Source organism: Pleurodeles waltl, chromosome 5 (assembly GCF_031143425.1).
Source record: "Pleurodeles waltl isolate 20211129_DDA chromosome 5, aPleWal1.hap1.20221129, whole genome shotgun sequence".
NCBI classification, from domain to species: domain Eukaryota; kingdom Metazoa; phylum Chordata; class Amphibia; order Caudata; family Salamandridae; genus Pleurodeles; species Pleurodeles waltl.
Window position 1 is genome coordinate 597858904 of NC_090444.1, and position 17179 is coordinate 597876082.

Consider the following 17179-nt stretch of genomic DNA (forward strand, 5'->3'; position numbering starts at 1 on the left):
CCTGGTCAGAGCCCCACAAGTCACCCCATCTTGGATTCCCCTAGGTCTCTAGTTTTCAGAAATGCACAGGTTTGGTAGGTTTCCCTAGGTGCCGGCTGAGCTAGAAGCCAAAATCTTCAGGAAGGCACTTTGCAAAAAACACCTCAGTTTTCTTTAAAAAAATGTGATGTGTGCACGTTGCGTTTTGCGGCATTTCCTGTCACGGGCGCTAGGCCTACCCACACAAGTGAGGTATCATTTTTATCGGGAGACTTGGGGGAACGCTGTGAGGAAGGAAATTTGTGGCTCCTCTCTGATTCCAGAACTTTCTGTCACCAAAATGTGAGGAAAATGTGTTTTTTTAGCCAAATTTTGAGGTTTGCAAAGGATTCTGGGTAACAAAACCTGGTCAGAGCCCCACAAGTCACCCCATCTTGGATTCCCCTAGGTCTCTAGATTTGAGAAATGCACAGGTTTGGCAGGTTTCCCTAGGTGCCGGCTGAGCTAGAGGCCAAAATCTACAGGTAGGCACTTTGCAAAAAACAGCTCTGTTTTCTGTCGAAAAATGGGATGTGTCCACGTTATGCTTTGGGGCATTTCCTGTTGCGGGCGCTAGGCCTACCCACACAAGTGAGGTATCATTTTTATCGGGAGACTTGGGGGAACGCTGGGTGGAAGAACATTTGTGGCTCCTCTCTGATTCCAGAACTTTCTGTCACCAAAATGTGAGGAAAATGTGTTTTTTTAGCCAAATGTTGAGGTTTGCAAAGGATTCTTGGTAACAGAACCTGGTCAGAGCCCCACAAGTCACCCTATCTTGGATTCCCCTAGGTCTCTAGTTTTCAGAAATGCACAGGATTGGTAGGTTGCCCTAGGTGCCGGCTGAGCTAGAGGCCAAAATCTACAGGTAGGCACTTTGCAAAAAACAGCTCTGTTTTCTTTCAAAAAATGTGATGTGTGCACGTTGCGTTTTGCGGCATTTTCTGTTGCGGGCGCTAGGCCTACCCACACCAGTGAGGTATCATTCTTATCGGGAGACTTGGAGGAACGCTGGGTGGAAGGAAATTTGTGGCTCCTCTCTGATTCCAGAACTTTCTGTCACCAAAATGTGAGGAAAATGTGTTTTTTTAGCCAAATTTTGAGGTTTGCAAAGGATTCTGGGTAACAAAACCTGGTCAGAGCCCCACAAGTCACCCCATCTTGGATTCCCCTAGGTCTCTAGATTTGAGAAATGCACAGGTTTGGCAGGTTTCCCTCGGTGCCGGCTGAGCTAGAGGCCAAAATCTACAGGTAGGCACTTTGCAAAAAACAGCTATGTTTTCTGTCGAAAAATGGGATGTGTCGACGTTATGCTTTGGGGCATTTCCTGTCGCGGGCGCTAGGCCTACCCACACAAGTGAGGTATCATTTTTATCGGGAGACTAGGGGGGAACGCTGGGTGGAAGAACATTTGTGGCTCCTCTCTGATTCCAGAACTTTCTGTCACCAAAATGTGAGGAAAACGTGTTTTTTTAGCCAATTTTTGAGGTTTGCAAAGGATTCTGCGTAACAGAACCTGGTCAGAGCCCCACAAGTCACCCCATCTTGGATTCCCGTAGGTCTCTAGTTTTAAAAAATGCACAGGTTTGGTGTGTTTCCCTAGGTGCCGGCTGAGCTAGAGGCCAAAATCTACAGGTAGGCACTTTGCAAAAGACACCTCTATTTTCTTTAAAAAAATGTGATGTGTCCACGTTGCGTTTGGAGACATTTCCTGTTGCGGGCGCTAGGTCTACCCACACAAGTGAGGTTTCATTTTTATCAGGAGACTTGGGGGAACGCTGGGTGGAAGGAAATTTGTGGCTCCTCTCTGATTCCAGAACTTTCTTTCACCAAAATGTGAGGAAAATGTGTTTTTTTGGCCAAATTTTGAGGTTTGCAAAGGATTCTGGGTAACAGAACCTGGTCAGAGCCCCACAAGTCACCCCATCTTGGATTCCCCTAGGTCTCTAGTTTTCAGAAATGCACAGGTTTGGTAGGTTTCCCTAGGTGCCGGCTGAGCTAGAGGCCAAAATCTTCAGGTAGGCACTTTGCAAAAAACACCTCAGTTTTCTTTAAAAAAATGTGATGTGTGCACGTTGCGTTTTGCGGCATTTCCTGTCACGGGCGCTAGGCCTACCCACACAAGTGAGGTATCATTTTTATCGGGAGACTTGGGGGAACGCTGGGTGGAAGGAAATTTGTGGCTCCTCTCTGATTCCAGAACTTTCTGTCACCAAAATGTGAGGAAAATGTGTTTTTTTAGCCAAATTTTGAGGTTTGCAAAGGATTCTGGGTAACAAAACCTGGTCAGAGCCCCACAAGTCACCCCATCTTGGATTCCCCTAGGTCTCTAGATTTGAGAAATGCACAGGTTTGTCAGGTTTCCCTAGGTGCCGGCTGAGCTAGAGGCCAAAATCTACAGGTAGGCACTTTGCAAAAAACAGCTCTGTTTTCTGTCGAAAAATGGGATGTGTCCACGTTATGCTTTGGGGCATTTCCTGTTGCGGGCGCTAGGCCTACCCACACAAGTGAGGTATCATTTTTATCGGGAGACTTGGGGGAACGCTGGGTGGAAGAACATTTGTGGCTCCTCTCTGATTCCAGAACTTTCTGTCACCAAAATGTGAGGAAAATGTGTTTTTTTAGCCAAATGTTGAGGTTTGCAAAGGATTCTGGGTAACAGAACCTGGTCAGAGCCCCACAAGTCACCCCATCTTGGATTCCCCTAGGTCTCTAGATTTGAGAAATGCACAGGTTTGGCAGGTTTCCCTAGGTGCCGGCTGAGCTAGAGGCCAAAATCTACAGGTAGGCACTTTGCAAAAAACAGCTCTGTTTTCTGTCGAAAAATGGGATGTGTCCACGTTATGCTTTGGGGCATTTCCTGTTGCGGGCGCTAGGCCTACCCACACAAGTGAGGTATCATTTTTATCGGGAGACTTGGGGGAACGCTGGGTGGAAGAACATTTGTGGCTCCTCTCTGATTCCAGAACTTTCTGTCACCAAAATGTGAGGAAAATGTGTTTTTTTAGCCAAATGTTGAGGTTTGCAAAGGATTCTTGGTAACAGAACCTGGTCAGAGCCCCACAAGTCACCCTATCTTGGATTCCCCTAGGTCTCTAGTTTTCAGAAATGCACAGGATTGGTAGGTTGCCCTAGGTGCCGGCTGAGCTAGAGGCCAAAATCTACAGGTAGGCACTTTGCAAAAAACAGCTCTGTTTTCTTTCAAAAAATGTGATGTGTGCACGTTGCGTTTTGCGGCATTTTCTGTCGCGGGCGCTAGGCCTACCCACACCAGTGAGGTATCATTCTTATCGGGAGACTTGGGGGAACGCTGGGTGGAAGGAAATTTGTGGCTCCTCTCTGATTCCAGAACTTTCTGTCACCAAAATGTGAGGAAAATGTGTTTTTTTAGCCAAATTTTGAGGTTTGCAAAGGATTCTGGGTAACAAAACCTGGTCAGAGCCCCACAAGTCACCCCATCTTGGATTCCCCTAGGTCTCTAGATTTGAGAAATGCACAGGTTTGGCAGGTTTCCCTCGGTGCCGGCTGAGCTAGAGGCCAAAATCTACAGGTAGGCACTTTGCAAAAAACAGCTATGTTTTCTGTCGAAAAATGGGATGTGTCGACGTTATGCTTTGGGGCATTTCCTGTCGCGGGCGCTAGGCCTACCCACACAAGTGAGGTATCATTTTTATCGGGAGACTAGGGGGGGAACGCTGGGTGGAAGAACATTTGTGGCTCCTCTCTGATTCCAGAACTTTCTGTCACCAAAATGTGAGGAAAACGTGTTTTTTTAGCCAATTTTTGAGGTTTGCAAAGGATTCTGCGTAACAGAACCTGGTCAGAGCCCCACAAGTCACCCCATCTTGGATTCCCGTAGGTCTCTAGTTTTAAAAAATGCACAGGTTTGGTGTGTTTCCCTAGGTGCCGGCTGAGCTAGAGGCCAAAATCTACAGGTAGGCACTTTGCAAAAGACACCTCTATTTTCTTTAAAAAAATGTGATGTGTCCACGTTGCGTTTGGAGACATTTCCTGTTGCGGGCGCTAGGTCTACCCACACAAGTGAGGTTTCATTTTTATCAGGAGACTTGGGGGAACGCTGGGTGGAAGGAAATTTGTGGCTCCTCTCTGATTCCAGAACTTTCTTTCACCAAAATGTGAGGAAAATGTGTTTTTTTGGCCAAATTTTGAGGTTTGCAAAGGATTCTGGGTAACAGAACCTGGTCAGAGCCCCACAAGTCACCCCATCTTGGATTCCCCTAGGTCTCTAGTTTTCAGAAATGCACAGGTTTGGTAGGTTTCCCTAGGTGCCGGCTGAGCTAGAGGCCAAAATCTTCAGGTAGGCACTTTGCAAAAAACACCTCAGTTTTCTTTAAAAAAATGTGATGTGTGCACGTTGCGTTTTGCGGCATTTCCTGTCACGGGCGCTAGGCCTACCCACACAAGTGAGGTATCATTTTTATCGGGAGACTTGGGGGAACGCTGGGTGGAAGGAAATTTGTGGCTCCTCTCTGATTCCAGAACTTTCTGTCACCAAAATGTGAGGAAAATGTGTTTTTTTAGCCAAATTTTGAGGTTTGCAAAGGATTCTGGGTAACAAAACCTGGTCAGAGCCCCACAAGTCACCCCATCTTGGATTCCCCTAGGTCTCTAGATTTGAGAAATGCACAGGTTTGTCAGGTTTCCCTAGGTGCCGGCTGAGCTAGAGGCCAAAATCTACAGGTAGGCACTTTGCAAAAAACAGCTCTGTTTTCTGTCGAAAAATGGGATGTGTCCACGTTATGCTTTGGGGCATTTCCTGTTGCGGGCGCTAGGCCTACCCACACAAGTGAGGTATCATTTTTATCGGGAGACTTGGGGGAACGCTGGGTGGAAGAACATTTGTGGCTCCTCTCTGATTCCAGAACTTTCTGTCACCAAAATGTGAGGAAAATGTGTTTTTTTAGCCAAATGTTGAGGTTTGCAAAGGATTCTGGGTAACAGAACCTGGTCAGAGCCCCACAAGTCACCCCATCCTGGATTCCCCTAGGTCTCTAGATTTGAGAAATGCACAGGTTTGGCAGGTTTCCCTAGGTGCCGGCTGAGCTAGAGGCCAAAATCTACAGGTAGGCACTTTGCAAAAAACAGCTCTTTTTTCTGTCGAAAAATGGGATGTGTCCACGTTATGCTTTGGGGCATTTCCTGTCGCGGGCGCTAGGCCTACCCACACAAGTGAGGTATCATTTTTATCGGGAGACTTGGGGGAACGCTGGGTGGAAGAACATTTGTGGCTCCTCTCTGATTCCAGAACTTTCTGTCACCAAAATGTGAGGAAAATGTGTTTTTTAGCCAAATTTTGAGGTTTGCCACGGATTCTGGGTAACAGAACTTGGTCAGAGCCCCACAAGTCACCCCATCTTGGATTCCCCTAGGTCTCTAGTTTTCAGAAATGCACAGGTTTGGTAGGTTTCCCTAGGTGCCGGCTGAGCTAGAGGCCAAAATCTACAGGTAGGCACTTTGCAAAAAACACCTCTGTTTTCTTTCAAAAAATGTGATGTGTTCACGTTGCGTTTTGGGGCATTTCCTGTCGTGGGCGCAAACCTACCCACACAAGTGAGGTTTCATTTTTATCGGGAGACTTGGGGGAACGCTAGGTGGAAGGAAATTTGTGGCTCCTCTCTGATTCCAGAACTTTCTGTCACCAAAATGTGAGGAAAATGTGTTTTTTTAGCCAAATGTTGAGGTTTGCAAAGGATTCTGGGTAACAGAACCTGGTCAGAGCCCCACAAGTCACCCCATCTTGGATTCCCCTAGGTCTCTAGTTTTCAGAAATGCACAGTATTGGTAGGTTGCCCTAGGTGCCGGCTGAGCTAGAGACCAAAATCTACAGGTAGGCACTTTGCAAAAAACAGCTCCGTTTTCTTTAAAAAAATGTGATGTGTGCACGTTGCGTTTTGCGGCATTTCCTGTCGCGGGCGCTAGGCCTACCCACACCAGTGAGGTCTCATTCTTATCGGGAGACTTGGGGGAACGCTGGGTGGAAGGAAATTTGTGGCTCCTCTCTGATTCCAGAACTTTCTGTCACCAAAATGTGAGGAAAATGTGTTTTTTTAGCCAAATTTTGAGGTTTGCAAAGGATTCTGGGTAACAAAACCTGGTCAGAGCCCCACAAGTCACCCCATCTTGGATTCCCCTAGGTCTCTAGATTTGAGAAATGCACAGGTTTGGCAGGTTTCCCTAGGTGCCGGCTGAGCTAGAGGCCAAAATCTACAGGTAGGCACTTTGCAAAAAACAGCTCTGTTTTCTGTCGAAAAATGGGATGTGTCCACGTTATGCTTTGGGGCATTTCCTGTTGCGGGCGCTAGGCCTACCCATACAAGTGAGGTATCATTTTTATCGGGAGACTTGGAGGAACGCTGGGTGGAAGGAAATTTGTGGCTCCTCTCTGATTCCAGAACTTTCTGTCACCAAAATGTGAGGAAAATGTGTTTTTTTAGCCAAATTTTGAGGTTTGCAAAGGATTCTGGGTAACAAAACCTGGTCAGAGCCCCACAAGTCACCCCATCTTGGATTCCCCCAGGTCTCTAGTTTTCAGAAATGCACAGGTTTGGTAGGTTTCCCTAGGTGCCGCCTGAGCTAGAGGCCAAAATCTACAGGTAGGCACTTTGCAAAAAACACCTGTTTCCTTTAAAAAAATGTGATGTGTGCACATTGCGTTTTGGGGCATTTCCTGTCGCGGGAGCTAGGCCTACCCACACAAGTGAGGTATCATTCTTATCGGGAGACTTGGGGGAACGCTGGGTGGAAGGAAATTTGTGGCTCCTCTCTGATTCCAGAACTTTCTGTCACCAAAATGTGAGGAAAATGTGTTTTTTTAGCCAAATGTTTAGGTTTGCAAAGGATTCTGGGTAACAGAACCTGGTCAGAGCCCCACAAGTCACCCCATCTTGGATTCCCCTAGGTCTCTAGTTTTCAGAAATGCACAATATTGGTAGGTTTCCCTAGGTGCCGGCTGAGCTAGAGGCCAAAATCTACAGGTAGGCACTTTGCAAAAAACAGCTCTGTTTTCTGTCAAAAAATGGGATGTGTCCACTTTGTGCTTTGGGGAATTTCCTGTTGCGGGCGCTAGGCCTACCCACACAAGTGAGGTATCATTTTTATTGGGAGACTTGGGGGAACGCCGGGTGGAAGGAAATTTGTGGCTCCTCTCTGATTCCAGAACTTTATGTCACCAAAATGTGAGAAAAATGTGTTTTATTGGCCAAATGTTGAGGTTTGCAAAGGATTCTGGGTAACAGAACCTGGTCAGAGCCCCACAAGTCACCCCATCTTGGATTCCCCTAGGTCTCTAGTTTTCAGAAATGCACAGGTTTGGTATGTTTCCCTAGGTGCCGGCTGAGCTAGAGGGCAAAATCTACATGTAGGCACTTTGCAAAAAACACCTCTGTTTTCTTTCAAAAAATGTGATGTGTGCACGTTGCGTTTTGGGGCATTTCCTGTCGCGGGCGCTAGGCCTACCCACACAAGTGAGGTATCATTTGTATCGGGAGACTTGGGGGAGTGCTGGGTGGAAGGAAATTCGTGGCTCCTCTCTGATTCCAGAACTTTCTGTCCCGAAAATGTGAGGAAAATTTGTTTTTTTCTCCAAATGTTGATGTTTGCAAAGGATTCTGGGTAACATAACCTGGTCAGAGCCCCGCAAGCCACCCCATCTTGGATTCCCCTGGGTTTCTAGTTTTCAAAAATGCGCTGGTTTGCTAGGTTTCCCCGGGTGCCGGCTGAGCTAGAGGACAAAATCTACAGGTAGGCACTTTGCAAAAAACAACTCTGTTCAATGAATGTGATGTGTCCACGTTGAGTTTTGGGCATTTCCTGTCACGGGCGCTAGGCCTACCCACACAAGTGAGGTATCATTTGTATCGGGAGACTTGGGGGAACGCTGGGTGGAAGGAAATTTGTGGCTCCTCTCTGATTCCAGAACTTTCTGTCACCAAAATGTGAGGAACATGTGTTTTTTTAGCCAAATGTTGAGGTTTGCAAAGGATTCTGGGTAACAGAACCTGGTCAGAGCCCCACAAGTCACCCCATCTTGGATTCCCCTAGGTCTCTAGATTTGAGAAATGCACAGGTTTGGCAGGTTTCCCTAGGTGCCGGCTGAGCTAGAGGCCAAAATCTACAGGTAGGCACTTTGCAAAAAACAGCTCTGTTTTCTGTCAAAAAATGGGATGTGTCCACGTTGTGCTTTGGAGCATTTCCTGTCGCGGGCGCTAGGCCTACCCACACAAGTGAAGTATCATTTTTATCGGGAGACTTGGGGGAACGCTGGGTGGAAGGAAAGTTGTGGCTCCTCTCTGATTCCAGAACTTTCTGTCAACAAAATGTGAGGAAAATGTGTTTTTTTAGCCAAATTTTGAGGTTTGCAAAGGATTCTGGGTAACAGAACCTGGTCAGAGCCCCACAAGTCACCCCATCTTGGATTCCCCTAGGTCTCTAGATTTGAGAAATGCACAGGTTTGGCAGGTTTCCCTAGGTGCCGGCTGAGCTAGAGGCCAAAATCTACAGGTAGGCACTTTGCAAAAAACAGCTCTGTTTTCTGTCGAAAAATGGGTGTGTCCACGTTATGCTTTGGGGCATTTCCTGTAGCGGGCGCTAGGCCTACCCACACAAGTGAGGTATCATTTTTATCGGGAGACTTGGGGGAACGCTGGGTGGAAGAACATTTGTGGCTCCTCTCTGATTCCAGAACTTTCTGTCACCAAAATGTGAGGAAAATGTGTTTTTTTAGCCAAATGTTGAGGTTTGCAAAGGATTCTGGGTAACAGAACCTGGTCAGAGCCCCACAAGTCACCCCATCTTGGATTCCCCTAGGTCTCTAGTTTTCAGAAATGCACAGGTTTGGTAGGTTTCCCTAGGTGCCGGCTGAGCTAGAGGCCAAAATCTTCAGGTAGGCACTGTGCAAAAAACACCTCAGTTTTCTTTAAAAAAATGTGATGTGTGCACGTTCCGTTTTGCGGCATTTCCTGTCCCGGGCGCTATGCCTACCCACACAAGTGAGGTATCATTTTTATCTATCGGGAGACTTGGGGGAACGCTGGGTGGAAGGAAATTTGTGGCTCCTCTCTGATTCCAGAACTTTCTGTCACCAAAATGTGAGGAAAATGTGTTTTTTTAGCCAAATTTTGAGGTTTGCAAAGGATTCTGGGTAACAAAACCTGGTAAGAGCCCCACAAGTCACCCCATCTTGGATTCCCCTACGTCTCTAGATTTGAGAAATGCACAGGTTTGGCAGGTTTCCCTCGGTGCCGGCTGAGCTAGAGGCCAAAATCTACAGGTAGGCACTTTGCAAAAAACAGCTATGTTTTCTGTCGAAAAATGGGATGTGTCCACGTTATGCTTTGGGGCATTTCCTGTCGCGGGCGCTAGGCCTACCCACACAAGTGAGGTATCATTTTTATCGGGAGACTAGGGGCGAACGCTGGGTGGAAGAACATTTGTGGCTCCTCTCTGATTCCAGAACTTTCTGTCACCAAAATGTGAGGAAAACGTGTTTTTTTAGCCAATTTTTGAGGTTTGCAAAGGATTCTGCGTAACAGAACCTGGTCAGAGCCCCACAAGTCACCCCATCTTGGATTCCCGTAGGTCTCTAGTTTAAAAAAATGCACAGGTTTGGTAGGTTTCCCTAGGTGCCGGCTGAGCTAGAGGCCAAAATCTACAGGTAGGCACTTTGCAAAAGACATCTCTATTTTCTTTAAAAAAATGTGATGTGTCCACGTTGCGTTTTGGGACATTTCCTGTTGCGGGCGCTAGGTCTACCCACACAAGTGAGGTTTCATTTTTATCAGGAGACTTGGGGGAACGCTGGGTGGAAGGAAATTTGTGGCTCCTCTCTGATTCCACAACTTTCTGTCACCAAAATGTGAGGAAAATGTGTTTTTTTGGCCAAATTTTGAGGTTTGCAAAGGATTCTGGGTAACAGAACCTGGTCAGAGCCCCACAAGTCACCCCATCTTGGATTCCCCTAGGTCTCTAGTTTTCAGAAATGCACAGGTTTGGTAGGTTTCCCTAGGTGCCGGCTGAGCTAGAGGCCAAAATCTTCAGGAAGGCACTTTGCAAAAAACACCTCAGTTTTCTTTAAAAAAATGTGATGTGTGCACGTTGCGTTTTGCGGCATTTCCTGTCACGAGCGCTAGGCCTACCCACACAAGTGAGGTATCATTTTTATCGGGAGACTTGGGGGAACGCTGGGAGGAAGGAAATTTGTGGCTCCTCTCTGATTCCAGAACTTTCTGTCACCAAAATGTGAGGAAAATGTGTTTTTTTAGCCAAATTTTGAGGTTTGCAAAGGATTCTGGGTAACAAAACCTGGTCAGAGCCCCACAAGTCACCCCATCTTGGATTCCCCTAGGTCTCTAGATTTGAGAAATGCACAGGTTTGGCAGGTTTCCCTAGGTGCCGGCTGAGCTAGAGGCCAAAATCTACAGGTAGGCACTTTGCAAAAAACAGCTCTGTTTTCTGTCGAAAAATGGGATGTGTCCACGTTATGCTTTGGGGCATTTCCTGTTGCGGGCGCTAGGCCTACCCACACAAGTGAGGTATCATTTTTATCGGGAGACTTGGGGGAACGCTGGGTGGAAGAACATTTGTGGCTCCTCTCTGATTCCAGAACTTTCTGTCGCCAAAATGAGAGGAAAATGTGTTTTTTTAGCCAAATGTTGAGGTTTGCAAAGGATTCTGGGTAACAGAACCTGGTCAGAGCCCCACAAGTCACCCTATCTTGGATTCCCCTAGGTCTCTAGTTTTCAGAAATGCACAGGATTGGTAGGTTGCCCTAGGTGTCGGCTGAGCTAGAGGCCAAAATCTACAGGTAGGCACTTTGCAAAAAACAGCTCTGTTTTCTTTCAAAAAATGTGATGTGTGCACGTTGCGTTTTGCGGCATTTCCTGTCGCGGGCGCTAGGCCTACCCACACCAGTGAGGTATCATTCTTATCGGGAGACTTGGGGGAACGCTGGGTGGAAGGAAATTTGTGGCTCCTCTCTGGTTCCAGAACTTTCTGTCCCGAAAATGTGAGGAAAATGTGTTTATTTCTCCAAATTTTGATGTTTGCAAAGGATTCTGGGTAACATAACCTGGTCAGAGCCCCGCAAGCCACCCCATCTTGGATTCCCCTGGGTTTCTAGTTTTCAAAAATGCGCTGGTTTGCTAGGTTTCCCCGGGTGCCGGCTGAGCTAGAGGACAAAATCTACAGGTAGGCACTTTGCAAAAAACAACTCTGTTCAATGAATGTGATGTGTCCACGTTGAGTTTTGGGCATTTCCTGTCACGGGCGCTAGGCCTACCCACACAAGTGAGGTATCATTTGTATCGGGAGACTTGGGGGAACGCTGGGTGGAAGGAAATTTGTGGCTCCTCTCTGATTCCAGAACTTTCTGTCACCAAAATGTGAGGAACATGTGTTTTTTTAGCCAAATGTTGAGGTTTGCAAAGGATTCTGGGTAACAGAACCTGGTCAGAGCCCCACAAGTCACCCCATCTTGGATTCCCCTAGGTCTCTAGATTTGAGAAATGCACAGGTTTGGCAGGTTTCCCTAGGTGCCGGCTGAGCTAGAGGCCAAAATCTACAGGTAGGCACTTTGCAAAAAACAGCTCTGTTTTCTGTCAAAAAATGGGATGTGTCCACGTTGTGCTTTGGAGCATTTCCTGTCGCGGGCGCTAGGCCTACCCACACAAGTGAAGTATCATTTTTATCGGGAGACTTGGGGGAACGCTGGGTGGAAGGAAAGTTGTGGCTCCTCTCTGATTCCAGAACTTTCTGTCAACAAAATGTGAGGAAAATGTGTTTTTTTAGCCAAATTTTGAGGTTTGCAAAGGATTCTGGGTAACAGAACCTGGTCAGAGCCCCACAAGTCACCCCATCTTGGATTCCCCTAGGTCTCTAGATTTGAGAAATGCACAGGTTTGGCAGGTTTCCCTAGGTGCCGGCTGAGCTAGAGGCCAAAATCTACAGGTAGGCACTTTGCAAAAAACAGCTCTGTTTTCTGTCGAAAAATGGGATGTGTCCACGTTATGCTTTGGGGCATTTCCTGTCGCGGGCGCTAGGCCTACCCACACAAGTGTGGTATCATTTTTATCGGGAGACTTGGGGGAACGCTGGGTGGAAGAACATTTGTGGCTCCTCTCTGATTCCAGAACTTTCTGTCACCAAAATGTGAGGAAAATGTGTTTTTTTAGCCAAATGTTGAGGTTTGCAAAGGATTCTGGGTAACAGAACCTGGTCAGAGCCCCACAAGTCACCCTATCTTGGATTCCCCTAGGTCTCTAGTTTTCAGAAATGCACAGGATTGGTAGGTTGCCCTAGGTGCCGGCTGAGCTAGAGGCCAAAATCTACAGGTAGGCACTTTGCAAAAAACAGCTCTGTTTTCTTTCAAAAAATGTGATGTGTGCACGTTGCGTTTTGCGGCATCTCCTGTCGCGGGCGCTAGGCCTACCCACACCAGTGAGGTATCATTTTTATCGGGAGACTTGGGGGAACGCTCGGTGGAAGGAAATTTGTGGCTCCTCTCTGATTCCAGAACTTTCTGTCACCAAAATGTGAGGAAAATGTGTTTTTTTAGCCAAATTTTGAGGTTTGCAAAGGATTCTGGGTAACAAAACCTGGTCAGAGCCCCACAAGTCACCCCATCTTGGATTGCCCTAGGTCTCTAGATTTGAGAAATGCACAGGTTTGGCAGGTTTCCCTCGGTGCCGGCTGAGCTAGAGGCCAAAATCTACAGGTAGGCACTTTGCAAAAAACAGCTATGTTTTCTGTCGAAAAATGGGATGTGTCCACGTTATGCTTTGGGGCATTTCCTGTCGCGGGCGCTAGGCCTACCCACACAAGTGAGGTATCATTTTTATCGGGAGACTAGGGGGGAACGCTGGGTGGAAGAACATTTGTGGCTCCTCTCTGATTCCAGAACTTTCTGTCACCAAAATGTGAGGAAAACGTGTTTTTTTAGCCAATTTTTGAGGTTTGCAAAGGATTCTGCGTAACAGAACCTGGTCAGAGCCCCACAAGTCACCCCATCTTGGATTCCCGTAGGTCTCTAGTTTTAAAAAATGCACAGGTTTGGTGTGTTTCCCTAGGTGCCGGCTGAGCTAGAGGCCAAAATCTACAGGTAGGCACTTTGCAAAAGACACCTCTATTTTCTTTAAAAAAATGTGATGTGTCCACGTTGCGTTTTGGGACATTTCCTGTTGCGGGCGCTAGGTCTACCCACACAAGTGAGGTTTCATTTTTATCAGGAGACTTGGGGGAACGGAGGTGGAAGGAAATTTGTGGCTCCTCTCTGATTCCAGAACTTTCTGTCACCAAAATGTGAGGAAAATGTGTTTTTTTGGCCAAATTTTGAGGTTTGCAAAGGATTCTGGGTAACAGAACCTGGTCAGAGCCCCACAAGTCACCCCATCTTGGATTCCCCTAGGTCTCTAGTTTTCAGAAATGCACAGGTTTGGTAGGTTTCCCTAGGTGCCGGCTGAGCTAGAGGCCAAAATCTTCAGGTAGGCACTTTGCAAAAAACACCTCAGTTTTCTTTAAAAAAATGTGATGTGTGCACGTTGCGTTTTGCGGCATTTCCTGTCACGGGCGCTAGGCCTACCCACACAAGTGAGGTATCATTTTTATCGGGAGACTTGGGGAAACGCTGGGTGGAAGGAAATTTGTGGCTCCTCTCTGATTCCAGAACTTTCTGTCACCAAAATGTGAGGAAAATGTGTTTTTTTAGCCAAATTTTGAGGTTTGCAAAGGATTCTGGGTAACAAAACCTGGTCAGAGCCCCACAAGTCACCCCATCTTGGATTCCCCTAGGTCTCTAGATTTGAGAAATGCACAGGTTTGGCAGGTTTCCCTAGGTGCCGGCTGAGCTAGAGGCCAAAATCTACAGGTAGGCACTTTGCAAAAAACAGCTCTGTTTTCTGTCGAAAAATGGGATGTGTCCACGTTATGCTTTGGGGCATTTCCTGTTGCGGGCGCTAGGCCTACCCACACAAGTGAGGTATCATTTTTATCGGGAGACTTGGGGGAACGCTGGGTGGAAGAACATTTGTGGCTCCTCTCTGATTCCAGAACTTTCTGTCACCACAATGTGAGGAAAATGTGTTTTTTTAGCCAAATGTTGAGGTTTGCAAAGGATTCTGGGTAACAGAACCTGGTCAGAGCCCCACAAGTCACCCTATCTTGGATTCCCCTAGGTCTCTAGTTTTCAGAAATGCACAGGATTGGTAGGTTTCCCTAGGTGCCGGCTGAGCTAGAGGCCAAAATCTACAGGTAGGCACTTTGCAAAAAACAGCTCTGTTTTCTTTCAAAAAATGTGATGTGTGCACGTTGCGTTTTGCGGCATTTCCTGTCACGGGCGCTGGGCCTACCCACACCAGTGAGGTATCATTCTTATCGGGAGACTTGGGGGAACGCTGGGTGGAAGGAAATTTGTGGCTCCTCTCTGATTCCAGAACTTTCTTTCACCAAAATGTGAGGAAAATGTGTTTTTTTAGCCAAATTTTGAGGTTTGCAAAGGATTCTGGGTAACAAAACCTGGTCAGAGCCCCACAAGTCACCCCATCTTGGATTCCCGTAGGTCTCTAGTTTTCAAAAATGCACAGGTTTGGTAGGTTTCCCTAGGTGCCGGCTGAGCTAGAGGACAAAATCTACAGGTAGGCACTTTGCAAAAGACGCCTCTATTTTCTTTAAAAAAATCTGATGTGTCCACGTTGCGTTTTGGGACATTTCCTGTTGCGGGCGCTAGGTCTACCCACACAAGTGAGGTTTCATTTTTATCGGGAGACTTGGGGGAACGCTGGGTGGAAGGAAATTTGTGGCTCCTCTCTGATTCCAGAACTTTCTGTCACTAAAATGTGAGGAAAATGTGTTTTTTTGGCCAAATTTTGAGGTTTGCAAAGGATTCTGTGTAACAGAACCTGGTCAGAGCCCCACAAGTCACCCCATCTTGGATTCCCCTAGGTCTCTTGTTTTCAGAAATGCACAGGTTTGGTCGGTTTCCCTAGGTGCCGGCTGAGCTAGAGGCCAAAATCTACAGGTAGGCACTTTGCAAAAAAAACCTGTTTCCTTTAAAAAAATGTGTTGTGTGCACATTGCGTTTTGGGGCATTTCCTGTCGCGGGAGCTAGGCCTACCCACACAAGTGAGGTATCATTCTTATCGGGAGACTTGGGGGAACGCTGGGTGGAAGGAAATTTGTGGCTCCTCTCTGATTCCAGAACTTTCTGTCACCAAAATGTGAGGAAAATGTGTTTTTTTAGCCAAATGTTGAGGTTTGCAAAGGATTCTGGGTAACAGAACCTGGTCAGAGCCCCACAAGTCACCCCATCTTGGATTCCCCTAGGTCTCTAGTTTTCAGAAATGCACAGTATTGGTAGGTTGCCCTAGGTGCCGGCTGAGCTAGAGGCCAAAATCTACAGGTAGGCAGTTTGCAAAAAACAGCTCCGTTTTCTTTAAAAAAATTTGATGTGTGCACGTTGCGTTTTGCGGCATTTCCTGTCGCGGGCGCTAGGCCTACCCACACCAGTGAGGTCTCATTCTTATCGGGAGACTTGGGGGAACGCTGGGTGGAAGGAAATTTGTGGCTCCTCTCTGATTCCAGAACTTTCTGTCACCAAAATGTGAGGAAAATGTGTTTTTTTTGACCAAATTGTGAGGTTTGCAAAGGATTCTGGGTAACAAAACCTGGTCAGAGCCCCACAAGTCACCCCATCTTAGATTCCCCCAGGTCTCTAGTTTTCAGAAATGCACAGGTTTGGTAGGTTTCCCTAGGTGCCGCCTGAGCTAGAGGCCAAAATCTACAGGTAGGCACTTTGCAAAAAACACCTGTTTCCTTTAAAAAAATGTGATGTGTGCACATTGCGTTTTGGGGCATTTCCTGTCGCGGGAGCTAGGCCTACCCACACAAGTGAGGTATCATTCTTATCGGGAGACTTGGGGGAACGCTGGGTGGAAGGAAATTTGTGGCTCCTCTCTGATTCCAGAACTTTCTGTCACCAAAATGTGAGGAAAATGTGTTTTTTTAGCCAAATGTTTAGGTTTGCAAAGGATTCTGGGTAACAGAACCTGGTCAGAGCCCCACAAGTCACCTCATCTTGGATTCCCCTAGGTCTCTAGTTTTCAGAAATGCACAGTATTGGTAGGTTTCCCTAGGTGCCGGCTGAGCTAGAGGCCAAAATCTACAGGTAGGCACTTTGCAAAAAACAGCTCTGTTTTCTGTCAAAAAATGGGATGTGTCCACGTTGTGCTTTGGGGCATTTCCTGTTGCGGGCGCTAGGCCTACCCACACAAGTGAGGTATCATTTTTATCGGGAGACTTGGGGGAACGCTGGGTGGAAGAACATTTGTGGCTCCTCTCTGATTCCAGAACTTTCTGTCACCAAAATGTGAGGAAAATGTGTTTTTTTAGCCAAATTTTGAGGTTTGCAAAGGATTCTGGGTAACAAAACCTGGTCAGAGCCCCACAAGTCACCCCATCTTAGATTCCCCCAGGTCTCTAGTTTTCAGAAATGCACAGGTTTGGTAGGTTTCCCTAGGTGCCGCCTGAGCTAGAGGCCAAAATCTACAGGTAGGCACTTTGCAAAAAACACCTGTTTCCTTTAAAAAAATGTGATGTGTGCACATTGCGTTTTGGGGCATTTCCTGTCGCGGGAGCTAGGCCTACCCACACAAGTGAGGTATCATTCTTATCGGGAGACTTGGGGGAACGCTGGGTGGAATTAAATTTGTGGCTCCTCTCTGATTCCAGAACTTTCTGTCACCAAAATGTGAGGAAAATGTGTTTTTTTAGCCAAATGTTTAGGTTTGCAAAGGATTCTGGGTAACAGAACCTGGTCAGAGCCCCACAAGTCACCCCATCTTGGATTCCCCTAGGTCTCTAGTTTTCAGAAATGCACAGTATTGGTAGGTTTCCCTAGGTGCCGGCTGAGCTAGAGGCCAAAATCTACAGGTAGGCACTTTGCAAAAAACAGCTCTGTTTTCTGTCAAAAAATGGGATGTGTCCACGTTGTGCTTTGGGGCATTTCCTGTTGCGGGCGCTAGGCCTACCCACACAAGTGAGGTATCATTTTTATTGGGAGACTTGGGGGAACGCCGGGTGGAAGGAAATTTGTGGCTCCTCTCTGATTCCAGAACTTTATGTCACCAAAATGTGAGAAAAATGTGTTTTTTTG